General features: G+C 43.9%; 1 long non-coding RNA gene across 1 annotated transcript; it reads right to left on the bottom strand.

Moving 5' to 3' along the window:
• Positions 1-1,454: 1,454 nt before the first annotated feature.
• LOC117508580 lies at positions 1,455-8,459 on the bottom strand. The gene is made up of 3 exons (XR_004560132.1): positions 8,449-8,459; positions 4,508-4,509; positions 1,455-1,667 (listed from the first exon to the last, which is right to left on the bottom strand). It is a non-coding gene; the product is annotated as an uncharacterized LOC117508580 (long non-coding RNA).
• Between the last annotated feature and the right edge of the window lie 511 nt (positions 8,460-8,970).

Raw genomic sequence — 8,970 nt, 5'->3', positions numbered from 1 at the left:
CCCCCTGCTTCACTTTTAATTTCGTGCAGCCATCACGGAATGAATTAGAGTGAATTTGTGTTGCCATGATGAAAATGAGACGTTTTTCGGCACAATTTCACAAACCAATGGATTAATGTATATTTCATGCTGCTGAATCATGACTTGCTGTGAGACCAGGTTGTGCAGGATATATACAAGGAGTGTAACAGCAGTGAGATGCACAGTATGAATGGCAGATGTGTTCAAGGTGGAGGTGGAATTACATCAAGGATCCACTCTGTGCACTTTCTTGTTTGCAATGATGGTGGGCAGGTTGAAAGATGAGATCAGAAAGGAGTCTCCATGGATTATGATGTTTACAGATGACATTGTGATCTGTAGTGAGAGTAGAGAACAGGTTGAGTCTAGCATGGAGAGGTGGAGATAGGCTCTGGAGAGCAGGCGAATGAAAGTCAGTAGGAGCAAGACTGAGTACATGTGTTTGAATGAGAGGGATCCCGGTGGAATAGTACAGTTACAAGGAGTAGAAGTGGTGAAAGTAGATGAGTATAAATACTTGGGGTCAGCTGTCCAAAGTAATGAAGAGGGTGGTAGAGAGGTGAAGAAGAGATTGCAGGCAGGGTGGAGTGGGTGGAGAAAGGTGGCAGGAATGATATGTGACAGAAGGACATCTGTAAGAAGGGCAAGTCTACAAGACAGTACTGAGACAGAATGTTAGAGATTTTGTATACATGTTATCACTGTTAAACGTTTGTACATTTGCCTTCTTTCTCATGAGAACGGTGTTGTGCTGTTTTGCACTTCACCCTGAGAACGTACGTGTTATTCAACCTTGTTTAGCTTTGTCTTCTTTCTCATGAGAACGGAGATGTGCTGTTTTGCACCTGTCTTAATGCAATCCTGAGAATTCAATTTTGTTTTGACGTTTGTGATGTGGTGTTTAGTGTGAAGGAGTGTGGAAGACAGGACACTTCAGGCAGATGCAGAACAACTGATACCTGCAACAGACGAACGAGATGTGCTGACCTGAAGTGTTCTTCCTTACAGCTGCACTTATTGACGTATGCGTTTATGTTATGAAAAGAAAATTGTCTTGCGTCATTACCCCCACCCTTAGGACAAGTTTCTTGTTTATGTGATGAGGGCGTCTCTTAATAAAAAGAGCGGAAAAGCAGGCCAGACTTTAGTGTAGCCTTGGTGTACAGCCTGGCCGCACTCCGCGCGTAGTATTTGACTTTCTGTCTCACTGGTGTTTCTTGACTCTGTTTGTCTTGTTAAAGGTTTTAAGAATGTTTGGAGGAGAAAATACCCAACACAAACTATGCTGTACAGTTTAGAGATGGTGGCACTAACAAAAAAACGAGACAGTGCTGGAGGTGGAAGAAGTGACAATACTGAGATTTTCTTTGGGAGTGATGAGGATGGACAGGACAAGGAATAAACATATCAGAGGGACAGCACAGATAGGACACTATGGAGACAAAGTCAGAGAGGTGAGATTGAAATAATTTGGACATGTGCAGAGGAGGGACCCATGGTATATAGGAAGAAGGATACTGAGGATGGAGCCACCAGGCAGCAGCAGAACAGGGAGGCCAAAGACAAGGTTTATGGATGTACCGCGGAAGGACATGCAGGAGGTTGGTGTGACAAAGAAAGATGCAGAGGACAGGGTGAGATGGAAACTGTTAACCTGCTGTGGTGAGGAGGAGCCAAAAGTAGGAGAAAAGGGAGCTTTTTCAATGTTGACCTCTGTGTAATCCTTCATTGACCTCATCCAGGTGTGAAAAATTGGAGCTGCACTCAAATGTCTCATACAGCAGTCGACACAACCAGTCGGCCACATCACATGTACTCTACATTTACGTCGTGCTCATGTAGGAAACCCAATCGAATGGCGTCAAGATGAGGTCGTACTGCCATCTGACAGTGGTCGCAATATTCGCACAGCATGTTGTAAGCAGGTCGGACAATTCAGACTGTGGTCGAGGGGCTGCATGAAATGATCGGCAATGTTGAACCCTGGCCGAATATAGAGCCAGCCTTCACACCAGCAGCCAAATGAAGGCGAATGGCGGGTGAATGCCCATTTGACTCACAGTCAAGGTGCTGCCCACAAACTTCCAACAGCAGGGCACTTAGAAAAGTGGGGCTCATTTGTAACACCCAGAATACCACCGTCAGGGTGGCGACAGCTCAAAGGGCATCAGTGTCATGTCCACCCCCAGACAACACAAATGGTGTACAGTGTGTCGGGCTCCCCTCAGCAACATGAATGGGATGTGAGTGTGTCGTGCTCCCCAACAGCAACATGAATGACATGCAAGGGGGCCTGCCCACCTAGCAACAAGAATGGAGTGTGCATGTGTTGTGTGCAACCTCCCCAAACTACAATCCAACATTATTGAGGTGTGGCTGACGTGGCGATAGCTTGAACGGCACCTAGACTGCAGTGCGATCGCTGTGTAGTGCAGTGTACACATCTGGACAGCTATTATGTCCATGATGGAATAGCTGACAACTGTGGAACACCCATCATGGCATATCCAGTATATCCCGATGGAGGTGGAATCACTGGGCAGCAGTATACCCACTCCACCACAACAGAGATAAAAATAAAAACCCAGCTGCATGTCACAGTGCTGGGTGGTGCACACAACAACCATGGAGCAGCCTGAGCTCAGAAAACCATCATCCCATATAAACCCCATATGACGCGGCGTCCTCCGGCCAGCACACCATCCAACCAACCAGCTACATCTGACACGTGATCTCTGATGATCATGGCCCAGGGGCACCCACTGAGGGGATCAGATGATGCCTGCACATGTGGGTGCTCCATCACCATCAGATCACAACCCAGGCATGCCCACTGAGGCGATCAGATAATGCCAGTGCACGCGGGTGCAACAAAGTCATCAGATCATGGCCCAGCTGTGCCCACCGAGGCGATCAGATAATGTCAGTGAATTTAGGAGCAACGAAGCTGCCAGATCACGGCCCATGCACGCCCACCGAAGCGATCATATGATGTCAGTGCACGCGGGAGCACCAAAGCCATCAGATGATCACACGCGTGTTCATCAATTTAATTTATTTCATTTATATAGCACCAAATCACAACAAAGTTGCCTCAAGGTGCTTCACACAAGTAAGGTCTAACCTACCAAACTCTAGAGCAAGCACACCGGTGACATTGGTAAGGAAAAACTCCCTTTGATGATTTGAGGAAGAAACCTCAAGCAGACTAGAGTCAAAAGGGTGACCCTCTGCTTGGGCCATGCTACCGACACACTTGACAATACAAATATACAGGAAATTTTGGGAGTCCATACTGGTGTCCAGGACTGGAGTACAACAGAAGAAGACACCCAGTCCCACTTCTGAATGGAGCTGTACCTCAAACAGAGAGGGGGAAAAAAAAAACAAACAAAACAGAATCAGGCAGCAGAAAGACTCCAAATAAGGTATAATTTATCAGCATTTTCTTATGATCTGGTACTATATAAATATAATTATAAGTGAATAGTATATTGATGTGTATGTCTGTGTGTCGACATGTAGTAGTGAATTTATATTTATGTAAATATGACTGATTAGAATTGTTGGACTTGTACTAGCAGGGGTGGGCGCTAATAAGCGTTGCTTCAGCCCACACCCTTTCGGACTCACTAGTTTTGTCTGTGTTTGTCTGTGGAATTGTTCATTTTTTTCTATTTGAATATTTTGTGTGCCGAATTAAAAACTTTGTCAAACTTTGTCAAACTTTGTCAGCATTAACCAACAAGAAAAACAAAAGAAATACTAAGGTGATTGCCGGCCACTATCCCTAAGCTTCACAAAAAGAGGCTGTGACCCACTTTGTTTAGTAATAAAATTAATTTAAAAGGGTAGAAAGCATAGTACCGTACTCTGCCAGGATGCTAGCCATACAAAAGGGAACATAAGTGTGTCTTAAGTCTGGATTTGAAAGTCTTTACAGAATCTGACTGTTTTATTGATGCAGGGAGATCATTCCACAAAACAGGTGCATGATAAGAGAAACATTTGTGACCCACAGACTTTTTATTCACCCTCAGAACACAAAGTAGTCCTGCACCCTGAGAACGCAGAGCACAGGCCTTTACATAGGGTTTAATTAGGTCAAGTAGGGAGGTGCTAGTCCATTAATAATTTTAGTTAGTTTAGTTAGAATCTGATCTCACAGAGACTGGAAGCCCGTGAAGAGATGCCAAAAAGGGTATAATGTGGTCAAACTTTCTGCTTCCTGTCAAAAGTCTGGCAGCAGCATTTTGAACCAATTGGAAATCCCTAATGGTGGACTGCAGTAAACCTGTAAATAGAACGTTGTAGTAGTACAATCTAGAAGAAACAAATCCATGAATCGGGGTCTCAGCATCAGCCATAGACAGGATGGGACAAATCTTCATTATTTTTCACAGGTGGAAGAAAGCAGTCCTCGTAATATCTCTAATGTGGAGGACAAAGGAGAATGTAACACCAAGGCAATCATGTTGCACCTGACTGCTGTGTCCTTGCAACTCAAAGCTGGATAACACATTTCATGCCATGAAGAATATCACCTCTCAACACGTTACCGCAATGCACGTGTCGGCTGGTTCTCATGACATGGTGAAATGCTACCAATGCATATGCGCTATGCTCTTTTGGTTGTAGATCATTAATGGCCCCTTCACACATAGTGTGAATTTGGTCAAATTGTGCATAAAGTGGACATGAAGCAGAAATCGTATGCAAAACATGGAAAATCGTACCTGCCTCTAACACCTCGTACACCTGTTGCTACAACTATTTGCACACACCAGAAGCTTAAAGACAGAGTATGCACTGTGTGAGCCCATCGAACACTCTCGCGGAAGGTGTCGGACAAATTCCAGTTGACACGCACGAACATCTAACATCGCTCATTTGGCACTTAGAAAATGTGGGACTATTCAGACTATTATCACAAAAACAGTCAGCAGACAATCACTGTCAAGCTGATGTGAAATTTGTCTAAGTGCCCCACAACTGTGGAGTTGCCAAGTGCACTTGTGGCATGCCAGAGTGTCAGCTCCCCCCACAACACATGTGTGCATATGTTCTGCGCTCCTCCCTGCTCTCCCACTCCCCCAATACGTGCGTGTGTGTGGTTCACGCCCCCCCCCCACAGACGAGGTGCCTCTCATCTGATCACAGAGTGACACCTTGTTCTGTGCGCTGAACAGACAGGGGCGTGTCAGCTGTTGACAACTCTGGTCCGGGACATCAGAGCTGCAGAACACGCACCATGTTTTGACAGACACGTGTGTGTGTGCTTGCTGCCCTCACACTGAACTACATAAAAACATATATCGCTTTTGCAACGGGCTGGTGAGCGGGCACTTTGACAGGCTGTCCCAGCTGGACCGGACTGTCAATTCATGTGGACATGCAGCAGGCGATCTGAACATCACGTCTGTCTGTCTGACAGGACAGTGACCGGCGCACCACAGGACCGTATGACAGGCCAACAGTACGACAAATATGCCACTTTCAGTCAACAGAAATACACCGTACCAAATGCCCTTTGGTCAGTTATCACTGCACTTTTTATCATTTTAGAAAATACTTTTACCTGTTTGCTGATTTTAGCCATTTCATGCTCCTGTAATAAGACAGTGGGTGTATCGCAGTGGTAAAGTTTCTGTCTTGTAATCAGAGTGTGTGGGTTCAAATCCCGTGAGTGGATTTTTTATTAACCAGGATTATTTAACCGCAGTGTTCTGTATTGCGTCCCCTTTTATGTATTATTTATATCAACCCAGTGATATTCACTAATTATACAGCTGGTTTTTATTTTATTTTCCTCCACATCAGCAGAGCAATGTGGTGCACCTCGTCCCATAGAACACTGTTCCTGCTCGATAGACACCGTCGCGTGCATAAACCGTCGCACCGGGATTGTGCAGGCCTGCCCATCAGCGCGATGCTTCATGGTTCGCTCATACGAGCTGTTTTGCCGTGAGTTGCCCTGAACATATTTGCATTATGTATGAAGAGACCCTAAGGTGTTAAATGAACAATTTGTTAAGAAGACAGGTGTGAATCGTGATCTGTAACAGTGTGGCCATCGGCTACATTTTTCAAGCATGATCCAGCACTGAGTTTTTTTCTTTGCTGTGGATCTCAGGATATGCTGCTGTTCCACCTGGTTATGGCAGATACATTTTTTAATTTCAGAAGATGAGGATGGGCTGCAAGTCTTCCTGGATGGTTACTAAAGTGGAGGTATGTAGTAACACATGTTACTCACTCCTACATCTGACCCAAGATTACTTTTTAAGAACATTATCCATTTTATAAATACTTAGGTAAAGTTGCAAAGCAATTGGAACTGTGGTGAAGGAGGTGATTGTGAAGCCTCAAACATGCAAATACACATTACTGTGTTCTGTGACATGTCATAGGTATATTAGTTATGTTATTGAAAAATTTGTCATGCAATCTTGCAAAAGCTGCACTGTCTGGAGAAAAAGCTGCAGCAAGTCGGTAGCATGTGTCATGCCCTTAAATGGAATGTCCACATCAGCAATAAGAAAACAGACTGTTTTAAAGACAGGAAGTGACGAGCTGAGCTGTTTTCTTAAAACTTCAGATATAAATCATCTTTCTCCAAACACACATCTCCAAGTGTAAAGACAGGAAAACTTAAAAAAGGGTGCCCACTCCACCAGACCTTTGACAGGAAGCAGAAAGTCTGACCACATTATACCCATTTTGGTATCTCTTCACTGGCTTCCTGTCCCTGTGAGATCATATTTAAAGTTTCTGCCACTATCCTATAAAACTGTTCATGAACTGGCACCTCCCTACTTAGCTGACCCAATTAAACCCTACGTACCAGCCCGGGCTTTGCGTTCTCAGGGTGCAGGACTACTTTTTGTCCCTAGGGTGAGTAAAAAGTCTGCGGATCACAGAGCTTTCTTTTATTGTGCCCCTGTTCTGTGGAATGATCTCCCTGTGCCAATAAAACAGTCAGATTCTGTAGAGACTTTCAAGTCCAGATTTAAGACACACTTATTTTTCCCTTTCGTATGGCTAGAATACTGGAATATTATGTCACTGTGCTTTTTACCCTTTTAAATAAATTTTATTAGGATACGGAGCAGGCCGCGGCCTCAACGTTATCTAAATTCTGGGTCTTTTATTGAAGCTTAGGGCTAGTGGCCCTAAGCTTCACCTTAGTATTTCTTTTGTAGTATTAGTATTTCACCATAGTATTCATCACCTTAGTATTTCTTTTGTTTTTGTTGTTGCTTAATGCTGACAAATTATACTGTATTTGTTGTCTTTCTGGTGCCTGATTCTGTTTTTTTTTTTTTTTTTTCTTTCTGTTTGAGGTGCAGCTCCATCCAGAGATGGGTGTGGTGTCTGTTTCTGAAACCCTCCTGTACTGTGCACCGGCAACATTTCCTGTATATTAATTTTGTGAATTGTTTTGTAATTTGTGTCGGTAGCATGGCCCAAGCACAGGATCACCCCTTTGAGTCTGGTCTGCTTGAGGTTTCTACCTCAGAGGGTGTTTTTCCTTACCATTGTTGCCTGTGTGCTTGCTCTGAGGGTTGGTAAGGTTAGACCTTGTGTGAAGCACCTTGAGGCAACTTTGTTGTGTTTTGGCACAATATAAATGAAACTCAATTTAATTGAATTCAAGGGAGTATTCAGGAGTCTGGAATCTGACTACAGCCTGGTGAAGAACACTCAATAACTCTGTAGTCAGTACCTGTATTTTTTGTCAGTACAAGTTTTCAATTAATTTTCTCGATTGACAAAGAACATGGCAGTCATCCACGATTTAACGAACAAGACAGACAGTGACATGCTCAGTTTGAAATTAGTAGTTGCAGCCTTACAGTATACCTCAGGAATCAGACTACGCAGGTAAAAAACAAAGCTATGAGATACAGTTCTTTCTTCCTCTACAACATTCAAACCACTAGCACTGACAGATCAGAGAAGCAATGTTTCATGCTCCAGCAAATAAGACACAAAGATAAAAAAAAAAAAAAATGTGGTGAGACATGAAAACTACACAGCAATAAACAACTGCAGCCAGCGAGATCATTGCAGACTAGGAAAAAGAAAACAGCCTCGTAGATAATGAGAATACAGTGTGTTTGAGCTGTCTCAGTGCTGACAGGCAGAAGCAGCGGTCCTGAACACGTACGTGGTTCAACAAGCATCTGACATGGTCAGTCCTTCTCTGTGGGACCGTCAGCTTTCAGCAGAGCACATCATCTCTCTTCGACGGCCTCATCATGTTAGTGTGTAACGCCAGGTGCACAGAGAGCAGCAGTGAGTGTATCATCCACCAGCAGGCACACAATTGCCAAATGGCACTGTCACATACACTGTAATTAGTAAGACTGTCTGATTTGAGCTCGCATACAATCTATTCATATCAACCAGATTACAAACAAGCACATTGATCTAATTAGCTTGCATAGTGCACAAGCTTAATTAAAGTGAACACATTGTGATACCCCAAAATCCGGAGATTACAAAGCTCCGAGGTTCTAGTTAATTAGGGCGTTCGTACATTGACAGGCAGGGATCACTCCTATTCCCTCTGCCAATTAAAAATGAGGGTCAGAATTCCAAAAAAAAAAAAAAAAAAAACAGCTTTGTGAATGCACTGAAGGTAACATTCCTCCAGTGTCATTACTCAGCAAAAGACTACTTTTTCCTTTCGCCAACAATATCTGTGCTCCCTTCCAAGCCCTGCTGTGTCTGTTACATGATATGATACTTCCAGCCAAGTCAAATTGGCAATTACAGAGCCTGTCATCCACAGAGCATCGCCTCAGTATTTGTTTACAGAACGCTAACAAGAGGACATTTTTCCGATTCCTGCCGCTGTATTTATCTGGACTGTGGCAGGCAAACAGAGAGAGTACCGAGCCGAATACTCATTTCACCGCAGAGGACTTTCACACTTGGTGGAAT

The sequence above is a fragment of the Thalassophryne amazonica genome, chromosome 4 (assembly GCF_902500255.1).
Source record: "Thalassophryne amazonica chromosome 4, fThaAma1.1, whole genome shotgun sequence".
In the NCBI taxonomy this organism is placed as follows: Eukaryota; Metazoa; Chordata; class Actinopteri; order Batrachoidiformes; family Batrachoididae; genus Thalassophryne; species Thalassophryne amazonica.
Note: the sequence above shows the minus strand (reverse complement) of the source record. Positions and strands in the feature narration are given on the sequence as shown.